Here is a 13339-nt window from a genome sequence, read left to right as displayed (position 1 = left end):
TGCAAATCTGAATGAGTCTCATAGGTACAAGAGTCTTGAGAGCAAGCTTCTAGCTGAACTAGGGGTAGAGATACTTACATGCCAAGTCCTGGAGTATTAAGTTGGATCCTACCTAATGTCGGATTTGGTTCTGGAGACTAGGGTGGGGCATGCCACACAATAAATACCACGGCTCCCAGTATATGGCGGCATCCACCTTCGTGCCTGAATTACTGCGCCATGAGCAATAATGAAAGTGCTACAAATGTGGCAAACTATGCTAGGTAAGGCAGGGCCTCTGACACCCGGTACACCACCAATGGCAGTGGAAGGAAAGATTTGACTGTGAGAGATATTGGAAACAAAGAATGGATCTGTCACATTCCTCCAAGAGATCAAGAAGAGATTCGCTCACAACGACAATATATGACACGATGGAGGTCACGTGGCGCAGCAGACACCGTCAGCGCTCTGCCCACATCCCCTTGGCATTCACCTCTACGTGCAAAAGGCTTCGACTGTGAACACCTGCACCTCTCTGCAAGAAGCTTTGTTCTGCTGGTAAGCAAGCTCAGTCATGAGCACAGCTGTCAACGGCCCCAGAAACAGCCATTAACCAATGATGGCCCGTGAGATGGATACACTCCCCAGCTTCTTTGCCCCTCACACAAAATAACTCTGAAGCACGTTCGACATCTGTGTCCCATACAGTAGCCACTAGCTACTTGGGGCCATTGAGCATCCAGAAGGTGGCTAGTGTGACCGAGGAACTAAATTTTAAATTGTATTCAATTTTAATTAAGTTAAAATGATTCTCCTCACTTATTGGAACACTTTCAAGTATATTTGGAAAAGCGTGGCCATTTGAATGTATTTCTCCAGCTATAACTTTGCAAAATCTAACTGCACGTCAAGATGAAAATTTAATGTCCAAGTCAAGTTGTCCTATAAGCATAAAACTGACTTCAAAGGCTTATTCAAAGAGTTTTAACATTTTTACGTGTTGAAATATGATATTTCATTGGATTTCAGCCATTGAATTTAACGGGTTAAAGAATTATTAAAATTAATTTCACTTGTGTCTTTTTACCTTTTTAAGGGCAGCTACTAGAATATTTAAAACTACTGTTTCCATTGGACAGTGCTGGTCTACATGTCCTCCCTGGGTTCCAGAGTGGGATCGAGCTCCTGTCGCTCACAGTGGTAACTGGCTTGATAACACACCCATTATTGGCTTCCTTTCCTGTCTCATTCTTCTGCTTCTCTACTAAGTATCCTAGGAATTCCCAGGGTGCTTAGAATCCTTGTCTCAGGGGCTGTCTCTTGAGAACCCAAACTAAAACAAATAGCATTAAGACCAGCATTTAGAGATGAACTATTCTAACCTCTTAAATGCACAGGTGGTTGTTGTTTTTTTAAAAATGAGGTTCAGAGAGGTTCAATGACTTAGCCAAGGACTCTCACCTATCTAGCTGCAATCTCAGAATTCTATTTCAGAGCTCGTGATTCCAAACCCCTTTATTTTCTCATCACGTTACATTGCCTTTTAAAGATTATTGGCAATTTTTGCAAAAGTGATTTCGAAAGAGAAATGGAGCATTTAGGACTCATGCGAGGAATCACAGTAAGCGATTTATGTATGTTTTCTGCGTGTGCATTAAACCCGCTCAGGTGGTCTTCCCTTGCTCCTGTTGAGAAACTTGGAGAGGCTCCTTGACTCTTCTGCTCTTTCTCATACAACTGAAAGTCTTCTGGTTGCAATCTCATCTGAGAAATTAGTGTATCCAGTCCTGATAGGAATCCAACTTGATTTAAAGTTAACTCTTTCTTCCTCTACTCCTCGTCCTCCAGCTTGCTCACTACTTTATCACCAGGGGCCGGAACAGAGAAGCAGCACCATGTTAAGATGCTGATGCCCTCTCTATGCCTGGCAGACATTTACAAGTGACACTTTCCCTCATAGACACTTTGGTCGGTTCTTTAGAGCTTCCTCTGCTTGTCCTCTCTGACTGAAACTCCCTTGATGTGGTAGTGTCTCCTTTGGCTGCCACCCTCACCCCCCGCCCCAACCCGGTGCTTAATTACCTCAACCGTCTGCTTCACACAGACTCTCTCTGTGGTCCTTGCGGGAAGAAGTTTTAGTTACTGGAGCCTGACTCACCTACTCTGGGATTTGTGCACCTTGTACCTCTTGTCAGTGGGATGCGCAATCGCCTCCCAGACCAGCAATGCCCGTTCTGTTCCCACTGTGCTGCCCAAGCCCCTGTAGCTTCCCCAGACAGGAGTCAAGGAAGGTGCTCTGTGTCCTCCAACTGCAAGGAACACATGTCAAGCAGTAGTTTAGAAGGTCTCATTGAAGCCCCTCGGATTAGGTTTGGGAAAGGAGGTAGGAGTGGTTAACTCCCCACCTCTTGTGAGCTAGACCCAGGAGCAGTTCCCTTTCCAGTTATCCCCCTCACAGATTCTGCTTCCAGATCCCAAACCTGAACCTTTTATAACTTTGGCGTGGGTGAGGGGTTCCAGGAAATCTGCAAGTAGTTTTCAGCACCCCTGTTTTGTAAATTTCCATATGGTCTAGCACCTCTTTTGTCTGATGGCGTTACTCTAATGTGGTAACTCAACTGAAACTACCACCTTAATATTTTGATAGAGCGGATACATTACAAAACGTTGTACTGGGAATAAGTGAAATCGACATGGCTACCGTGGACCTTTTATAACTGGAACATGGCAATGAAAGAAAGAAATAGGCCAGCGGGTAGGTAATTAGTAGATATGGCAAAAGGTTAGTTTTAGGGTTTGTGATGATTTTTAAAATAAGAGATAGAGGCCTTTCAGTATTTGAAAAGATCCTGGGTGAAATTACAGACAAAAATAGTGTTTTACTGTGGTACCTTGTTGTTTTTTCTTTTTTGACTTCAACTGTATGCTTTTTAATGAAATAAATAAGTATTAGATGTCTTAAGAGTTGTGTGATCTCCTTTGATAACTGCTGAGACACCAGAGGTTTCAATTGTTGTTGATCCTCTTTGATCTCCCTCAACTACTCTTTTTTTCAGCATTGTAGCATGTTTACAATTTTCATAAGAGAACGAACAATAAAAGTTCACACTGTCACTATAATTAATTTGAAGAATATGGTTGTGTCTACACAACAAAATCACTTGCAACCATCATGTCCATCTTCTTTCCGTAGATTATTTTATTTGCATGCATACAGCACAACTATAGCAAGAACAAGCAAATATATATTCTTTTCTTCCCAAAAGACCCTTTCACAGTCTCAAAGGTTCGCACTGAAGCATTTCAAACGGCATTCCTGTTTGAAAACTTATACTGTCTTTTATAGGAATAACAGAATGTTTAGTAACCAAGCTCCAACCATACCAAACTCTGAATTTCTTGTTTGAAAATAGAAACACACAGTGCCCAAGTTGGCATCACTTAATGGGTCCTTTCCAGTGCTGTTCAGAAAACAAAACAGCTGGGCTTTGTTTAGATGGATAATTCATTAAGGATTTCCACTAATAATCGTGTCCAGTGAGTTCAGTGGGAGCATACTCAACTTTGATGCCGTATCAATATAGAATAAGCCATGACTGTTTTCTGCATTTTTTAGCTTTCAGTCAGTATCAGCCTTGTTTTAAAATGAACAAAGAAGAAAAGAAAGGGGAAAGATGTAATGTTAATAGGTTTCCTTTTGTGATCTCTCAGGGAGAGGTCTTTTTTAAATAAGGGGCTTGAACTTGACCTTCTTCGATGGCACAAAGGTCCAATGCACAATTTTTAAACTTATATTTAAATTTTAATAATTTTACATCGAAGGAGGTTGGAACCAGACTCTCAAACCTAATCCTTAATCTTTTAGTGTAACTGACTGGCAAAGAAGAAAAGCTTAGGGAAAAACGTCTGCAAAAAGTACATAAATATTGCCCTGATTTCTGTATCCCGCAGAATCAAACTGTATTCAGGTCAGTATTACAATGTGTTCAAGTTTGAAAATGCCATTTAATATAGAATTAGAGTGAAAAAATATTCTAATTTCATGATAAATCTAGTTGTTTTTTTTTTTTAAATCATATTCCCAGTGTTGGAAAAATGGTACAAAAAGCGGCACTGTCATATGCTCTTGGTGAGGTGGTAAATTTTAAAAATCTTTCTCGAAGGCAGTTTGGACATTTCTATTGAATGCCTCAGAATTCTGCATAAAACCTTTAAACAAGCATTTTTACTTTGGGGGATTCATGCTAAGAAAATAGTCATAGATGTTTGCAAAATTATAGCTACAAGATTTTTATGGAAGTGTTTTTGGTAGAAACAAGAACTGAATAAAACATAAATATTTAACAACGAGGTTTTATTTAGCCACTAAAATGATACTAGAGAAATATTTAATGCTATGGAAAAGGTAGAAAAGGCTGATTAAAAACAGTATGCACAATGTGATTCCCTTCTGTTAAAGAAAAGATATTTGCATCAAAAAATATTGTATGAAAACAAATAGAAGTGTTAACAGCAGTATCTTTGTATGATGGAGTTATGCACACCATTTTTTTCCAACATGGAAATAGCTTTTTAAAAAAATATTTTTCAAAATTAAAATGCATGCTAGGTGTAGCAAACTGAAACCTTAGGAAAGTAAAATAAAAACAAAAAATTATAAGCCCTCCTCCCTATAATTGGATTTGGCAGAATGCACACACACACACACACACACACACTTCTATGTCTTGGTTTCCATATTCAATATTCAACATATTCAACAGTGCATCTTGGGGAGTTTTACAGTTTTGCATATTGACCTACTTCATTCTTTTAAATTGCTGCATAGTATTCCATAATAGAAATATGTAATAATCTTCCTTATCAATAACTCTCCACCAGGCCATTCTGTTCCAACAGCCAGATCTCTAGATTATTGGCATAAACTCTTCACTTCTCACCTTTTCCAGATTAAATAGTTATTATGTCATTGGACTCTCTTTTTTTGCCTCTATCTTCAAAACAACTCTCCATGGCTGATAGCCAAGCAGACAAACTGTGTTGAAGAAAACCCATATGTGGAATTTAACAAAAAGAAAGAAAGAAAGGAAGAAAAAAGAAGAGACAAACAAGAAAAAAAAGAAAACAGACTCTTAAATACAGAGGTGGTTATCAGAGAAGGAGGAGGGGGAGGGTGAAATAGGTGAATGGAATTAAGAAGTGCACCCGGGGCGGGGGGGGGGGGGCGCCTAGGTGGCTCAGTTGGTTGAGCACCTGACTTTTGATTTTAGCTCTGATCGTGATCCCAGGGTCCTGGGATCTGGCTCTGAGCTGAGCAGGAGCTTGCTTGGGATTCTCTCTCTTTCCCTCTGCCATTCTCCCCAACTAATGCACACACATGCACTCTCTTTCTCTAAAATAAATAAAAATTAAAAAAAAAATTTTTTAAAGAGAGAACACTTACCATGATAAGCACTGAGCATTGTATAGAATTGTTGAATCATTATATTGTACACTTGAAACTAATATAACACTGTATGTTAATTATACTTCAGTAAAAATAAAATTAATTAAATAAATGTAAATGGAAAAAAAAAAAAAGAAAGAAAACGTCGCCAAAGGCAGCAATAGACACTCAACACTACCCAGCAATCCTAATTATTTCTCTGGTTAAATCGCCCTCCCACTGTCTGCCACAGTTATTTCCAACTGCCTCCATTCCGTTCGGATGGCAGGCTCCCCTAGTCTTCTCCAGCTTTCCTCTCAGAGGTGGGTGGTGCTTCTTAACATAGAGAAAATTGAAGTGTCAACCTTCCTATACCAATTTACAAACCTTCTCAAATGCCTGTCTTTCCTCCCCATCCTCTTTCTAGCCACACTGGTGGAAGTTTATTTGCTTTCTTGATTTCGTTGAGGAAATTGTAGAAGTAAGATTGCTTCAATGGTTGTCCAGTATATACATATGTTTCTTAGTCTTGATATCACGGCCATTTAACTTGATTTGTGGAGTGAATTGGTGCACGTTCTTTTGTTTGTGTTAACTTTCTCTAATTGCTAAAAGGACTTAAATAAGAGAAATGCTCTGTTCCTCGAGGGTTTGATGGTATTTTGGCACAGGTCTTTCACAGTGGTAAGGGTGATGGTGTGTGTGTGTGTGTGTGTGTGTGTGTGTGTGTAACTCTGACAAGCCCTCAGTTTTGCCTCCAACTATTGCTCTCTCCCAGTTCTTTTGCCCACCTCCTGAGCTGGTGTTGCTGATTTTTATCTTCTCAGAAAACATCTTCTTGACCTAGATCAGAGATTCTTTACTTTCAAAAAATTGGGGAGTGCCTAGGTGGCTCAGTGGGTTGAGTGTCCGAGTTGAGCTCAGGTCATGACCTCCCGGGTTGGGTTGGTGGGTTTGCGCCCCCCCCTCTGCCCCTTCCCCACTGGCACTCTGTCTCTCATTCTCAAAAATAAACATAAAAAAATTAAAAAATTAAAAAAAATTGTAATGCCATGGACCCCTTTGGCAGTTGATGAAGTCTGTGGACCACTTTTTAGAATCACTTTCTACAATGTCCTCCCTAGAATGTGACTCTTATTGTGACTGGAGCAACGTGATTTTCTGTGCCTTCCTACAAATAATGTGTGTGTGTGTAGATTGTGGGTGGTTCCCCCCACCCCCAGTTATGTTTATGGTGTTCTCACAATGTTTTTCTCGATATGCTCAGTATTTTCGTCGAACGCAAATGCACAAAACCTGCTCGTGTAATATACTACGTGTGCTTGCCTTTACCTCCTAACTCAGTGTACAAAATGGGAATCGAAGAGGAAACCAAGTCAAGAAAAGAACCTCTGCTGCTCAGAACTTGCAGCACTCATGGCCCGTATCACTGCACCATCTGTGAATGCTAATAAGTTACTTGAAATAATATTTCAAACAGTTATCTCAATCATGTGATTTGTTTGAACTTGCCTGGCTTATACTTGTAGTTCGCTCAGTTATCTGTAGTTACGGAACACCATACTGCCTTAGGGAGAGTTAAACATTCTCATCCCAACTGTCCAGTTTTACAAAACTTTAGCAAGTAAGGGAAAAAGCTCATCTCTTTCACTCAGAGGCAAATCGGACCAACAGAGAGTAAAATGGATGGCAGAGGCACCAATGGTGGCAGAGAATGTGGATAACTGGGCACGTTTATCTGAGAGGGCGATCAGCTCCTGTGCCGGAACATCTGTAGACGGGGACTTGGGAGAGTATGTACCATCTACAGGCCGATCTAATGACTCTGATAAATGATATTTTCACATACCTATACCAACTGAAAAATGAGATACACATTTCTGTGATTGATACTGATGAAAGTTCACAGTGTTGGTAATTCTACTACGTTTCTTGCTTAGATTTATAATTGACGCTTATGCTAAATTTCAGTTAGGGGTTAGTGGGAATAAATACATAATTTATTTGGGCCATCCAAGATTATAGACTCACTGGAATTTAGACTCTAGAGTTCTGGAATCTTAATTTACGAAACTATTGGTAAAGTATTGGTAAAACTATTGTTGTTATTTTATTTAGGAATTTAGGAATTTCTAGGACATAAGAATTCCAGAATTTTCATAAATGTCTTAGACACTTAATAATGATCATTTAAATCAAGAGTTTAACTGCTCTCTTTTTGGCTACTTTTGTCTTTATTGTATGCTTTTCCCTTGATAATATCTATCTATCTATCTATCTATCCATCTATCATCTATTGCTTTATTTAAGTACTGCATCAAGTACTCCATGTAGAAAAACTTGTGGATTATGAGCTGCCTGAGTCTTGCTATGTATGCCCACAAATGTTTTTCTTTCACTTGATTGATAATTTTGCTGTATGTAGAATTTTAGCTTCAAAATAATTTAATCTCAGAATCCAGGAGGAAAATTTTTCATGGTCTTCTAGCATCCAGACATGTCAATGACACGTCTGCATTCTCATTCTCATTGTATCTCCATTCCTTTGAAGCTGAAGGAAACTAGCTTCGTATTTCTATGATTTTAGTTTTTATGATATTTCTCTTTATCTTTGAAGGTGAATTTTTACTCCATTGAGAACCTGGCAACTTGGCAATTGACAGCTTAAAAAATTTTTTTTAATGTTTGTTTATTATTTTTGAGAGAATGAGAGACAGAGCATGAGTGGAGGAGGGTCAGAGAGAGAGGGAGACACAGAAGCCGAAGCGGGCTCCAGGCTCCGAGCTGACAGCACCGAGCCCAACGTGGGGCTCGAACTCACGAACCGTGAGATCACGACCTGAGCCGAAGTCAGACGCTTCACCGACTAAGTTATCCAGGCGCCGCTTGATAGCTTTTTTAAATGAAAGATTTCCATTTTTTTCCCCCCCAGCTCAGGGGAATTCTATTAATTTTAGGTTATTCCAACATTGCATCTTCCTCATTCCTTACTGGTATTCCTGTTAAATAGAAATTGAAACTTCTGAATTTATTCTTTATTTTTCCTAATGACTTCCTCATACTTTCTGCATCTTTATCCTTTCAACGTGTTATGAGAGAAGTGCTTTGTTTGATCTTCCAGGTCACTAATTTGCTCACCGGTTGTGTCCATGCTGAATAACTGGAAACCATGAAACCTAAAAAATTGGAAATTATGAAAATTTATAAGAGCTTTCTTTTTTAACATTGGGCCACAGATTCACCAGCCCTATTGGATTTTATATGCCAACGTTTATATCTTCCTCAAATTCCTGACTGAGCTCATTTACTGTTTGCATTCTTCCTGTGCTTCCAGCACTGCCATGGATGTATTTTACTTTTATTTTATTTTTTCCTCTGTGATTTGGAATGGGAAGGAAGCTAAGTTTTCATCAACCATCTTAAATCTGGAATCTGTTTATTGGTTCTAGTATGTCTCAAGTTTCATGTTAGTCACTGAGTGGGTTAAACAGACACGTAGAGATCCCAATCAGGCAGAACATCATGAACATCTCAAACAGCAAGGAAGTTCCTCTGAAGCACACAGGAAAAGGTGGGAGACAGTGGACAGAGTAGTCTGAACAACAAGTTGTGACCACATTGTTAAGGCGCTTTTCTGTATGCATTCGGAAGGAGTCTGGATTTTGTTTTATATGCACTAAGGAGCTAACAAGGGATTAAAAGATTTCAGGAAGAGGGGCACTGGGGTGGCTCAGCTGGTTAAGCATCCGACTTCGGTTCAGGTCATGATCTTGCAGTCTGTGAGTTCGATCCCCACGTTGGGCTCCGTGCTGACAGCTCGGAGCCTGAAGCCTGCTTTGGATTCTGTGTCTCCCTCTCTCTCTGCCCCTCCCCAGCTTGCTCTCTCTCTCTCTCTCAAAAAGTAAATAAAAAATAATGAAAAAAAATTATAAAAAGTTTTCAGGAAGATAATTTTGTCTATCCTGTGGAGGATGGAGAGGAAAGAGGCAGGACTGAAAGGGAAAGCCATGTAGGAGGCAATTGCTATAGTCCAGAAGGATCATTATCACCTGACCTAATACCTTCCATACACTTTTATTAAAAAATGGCATGAAATCTTACGTAGAGAGCTACAGGAATTAACCAACAACCACAAGGGTTACTTCTTTGTATTTTATTTTTTGTTGCCTTTTTCTTATCTGCATTGTAGTCAAAAAGAGAACTGTCAGTATATTTCTATAACTTTACTGTTACATGTCATATGGATTCAGATCACATATTTCATGCATAATGGATACATCATGGGGCTGCTAGAAGCTGAAGCTGTATTAGGAGTGTGTGGATAATTTGAATATTGGTGGCAGGGAATCACGATCAATTCCACATTGTGAACCCAGGTAGCTAGATGTGGTATCGAGAGGGTGAGACAATTCATCCCTAAACTCCAAGGTAGAGTCCCAAATATGTGACGGGTAGTTAAAAGAGGACAATGTTCCCTGAAGAGCAAGGGCATTTCTAGTTCCAGCATAACCCCATTACTGTAGTATTAGAATTTACAAACAGGGTCACGCTTCTCTGACTAGAAAGGTAGACACTGGGAAAATTTAATGAAAGTGTAGTAATAAAAGTGATGAAAGTATTTGCTCCACTTGTAGTCCTGTATCTGACAAAGCACTGAGGTCATCCTGGCAAGACCGATGTGGAGCAGGTGCTGAAATTTAAATGGATGAGAAAAGTGGTCTAGATGCCGATCAGTAATGGAGGTGGATGAAGTCATCAAAGAAATGGGTGTATAACAATGTATTACGAAAATGCCTTTCAATTGTCTCTCAAATGTTCCTAATGTCAAATGTAAGGCAGAGTTTTTAGAACCAAAATCTTGGCTGTAAAGTGAATCCAGGTTTGTTTTTCTTTGTTTCAGGCTGATGTCTTTCGTTAAAACAATTCTTATAAAAGTGAGTTTCCCCACGTGCATATCGCAGTCTGCAAACTGTCAAACAAAAGTGTTTCTACAGCGTAATGTACCGAAGTAGGCATATCACTATTAACAAAAATATATTTGAAAACAACATTCTAAATATTGTAGTACAATTTAAAAATTGCTTGAAATTTGCACCATGAATTGATACCAAATAATGCTGACACTCAACTTGATCTATTGGTAAAATGAGTTTTACTAAAATATGTTTTTGACTTCTTCAGATAGTACGTATACAAATTCACCGTAAGTCACTGAGTGTGAATTGTGTGCCCACCTTGTACCAGCTACCACGCAGCAAATCAGATAAAATACCCCTCTCTGGAGGAGTTTAGGTTCATTCTCAGGTAAGGAGACAGATGATAAGCAATAAGCATTGTAGATAAGTTAAACAGGAAGAAGTGTTATGAAAAAGGTAAAAAACAAACAAATAAACGAAAACAAAAACCAGCCAAAGTCAAGGGGTTCAGGAGTGCGGGTGGGATATTTCAATATTAAGTAGATCTTCTGGGTGGGCCCCACCAAGCAAGAAACGTCTGAGTGAAGACACAAAGAAGGCCATACAAATAGGAATATGAATTATTGCCTTACGTACTCCACAAAGAGAAATTTGTTTTCATGCAGAAATTAGGATTTATCTTCTCCTTAAATTAGCAAATCATTTTGATTTGTCAAAATCCCAAATACACATTGACTCCAGCACATTCCCTCAAATGTACTGAAGTTCCTTTCACATTAATGTCTAACTACTTCTTTTGAAATAATTTCAACATATTACTATGAGTAGTAAAACCAGCATTTGTCTATGCCTCTCAGAATTTAAGATGTAGGTATTCCACTTAAAAAAAATCTTATATATATCAACCCACCAGGTACCGTGCCTCTAATATGTTTAAATACATCTGCAGCCACATCTGGAGCTGGACTATATCTGAAATTGTAGAGGTTCATGATTTCTTTTTTTAAAAAAAAATTTTTTTTTAGCGTTTATTTATTTTTGAGACAGAGAGAGACACAGCATGAACGGGGGAGGGTCAGAGAGAGGGAGACACAGAATCGGAAACAGGCTCCAGGCTCTGAGCCGTCAGCCCAGAGCCCGACGCGGGGCTCGAACTCACGGACCACGAGATCGTGACCTGGGCCGAAGTCGGCCGCTTAACCGACTGAGCCACCCAGGCGCCCCAAGGTTCATGATTTCTAAGAATGAGTAACATGACATAGGGATTTTGAGTGGCCATAGGACTCAAAATATTTGAAGTCTTTTAATTTCTTAAATTTCAATAATTTTTTCATTTGAAATATGCAACATGTGTTCCCTTTTCACGTGTGCTCATCTTCTACCTGAACAATATTTGTTTGCTGAGGATATAAATGCCTCTGCAATGACAGCTTTATAGGCAGACAGCAGGTTCAGTCTGATTGCACTGAATAAGGTGCAGTGATTTGCACTCACTCTTTCATGAGATATTAATTTTGGAGGTTATTGGAATAAACCCTATGCATTATACAGGTTTATCACTTTTATTTAAAGATATTTTCTTCTATGACTTTCTGATTATTGTCCTACCGTGCTACATACCAAACTACCTCTTCTTTATATAGTGATTATTTTAAGGAGCTGTGACCATCGTGTGCCAACTTTTTAATTTCACTGATTAAAAGAAAAAAAAAACACCTCGTTTTCTTAATCACAGTTTAGTTGGCCTTGCCTGGCTCAGCTTGCAGTGGGGGCACAAAGAATACGAAACTAGTAAGCAATTTGTACTTTTTAAAAAAGGTTTTGAACATTAAAAATAAATGTAAAATTGTCCCCAAATAAGCAATACTCATTAAATGACGAAGTTGTATTTTATTTTTTATTTATGTATTTGTGTTCTCAGAGAGAGAGAGAGAGTGAGAAAGAGAGGGCACAAGGGGGCTCGAGGGGCAGAGAGAGGGAGGGAGAGAGAGCAAGAGGGAGAGAGAGATAGAGAAGCAGGGCTCACCTGAAATGGGGCGCAAACTCAGGAACCATGAGAACATGACCTGAGCCAAAGTCAGATGCTTAACGACTGAGCCACCCAGGTGCCCCAAAGAAGATGTTGTATTTTAAATAAATAATTCACTGGAGAGCCTGGGTGGCTTAGTCAATTAAGTGTCCAACTCTTGATTTTGGCTCAGGTCACGATCTCATGGTTCTTGAGATCTAAACCCCACACTGGGCTCCACACTCAGTGTTTGGGACTCTCTTCTCTCTCCTCTCTCTCTGAGGTACACTCTCTCTCTCTCTCTCTCAAAATAAACTTACAAAATAATTCAAGGGAAAGAAATATTTTATGTCTTTTCTTTGAAAATCAAGTACTTATTTGTGTTCTTCTGTTTGGTTAGGAGAATGTGTACACTTACCTGAAAGAATAGTACTAGATTGTTCCTGTTAATAAGCCCAAAGGAAATAGAAACATCAGTGTTTGCTCAGCTCTGTTCAGGTCTTTGCTATGTGCTACGTGGAGGAAAGGTGCCAGAAAACTTCCTTGCCTGTGAGTGTGTGTGTGTGTGTGTGTGTTTCAGTGGAAGGGGGAAAATAAATTCCAACCATACTGTAACTTTGTAGCACCTGAACATAGTGTGTCATACTACCCTTTCTCTTTTCCTTACATGTTGCTGTACATGTTTGCTGCTGTGGGTACGTGATTTCTTATGTTAGCTTTTCATGATGTGGTTACACATCTTGCAGTGAATGACCTCCTGGGTTTTTGTATACATGCAACCAACACTCATGTTATGCTTCGCGAAGATGTAATCATTTTCAATGTTTAAAATCCAGTTATTATGCTGTTACTTTTTTAACCCCTACTGTTTGCTCAAGTCCAAAAATAGAAACAAATAAAAGTCTTTTGATCTGGTTGAACTCATAGGTTATTGGTGGAGGCTAAGGGGCTGCAGACATTAGAGTCATGGTGCACTGATAGACGGAAGCCCCAGTTACTATGAGACCA

Source organism: Neofelis nebulosa, chromosome 5, assembly GCF_028018385.1.
Source record: "Neofelis nebulosa isolate mNeoNeb1 chromosome 5, mNeoNeb1.pri, whole genome shotgun sequence".
NCBI lineage: Eukaryota > Metazoa > Chordata > Mammalia > Carnivora > Felidae > Neofelis > Neofelis nebulosa.
This window is presented reverse-complemented; position numbering follows the sequence as displayed.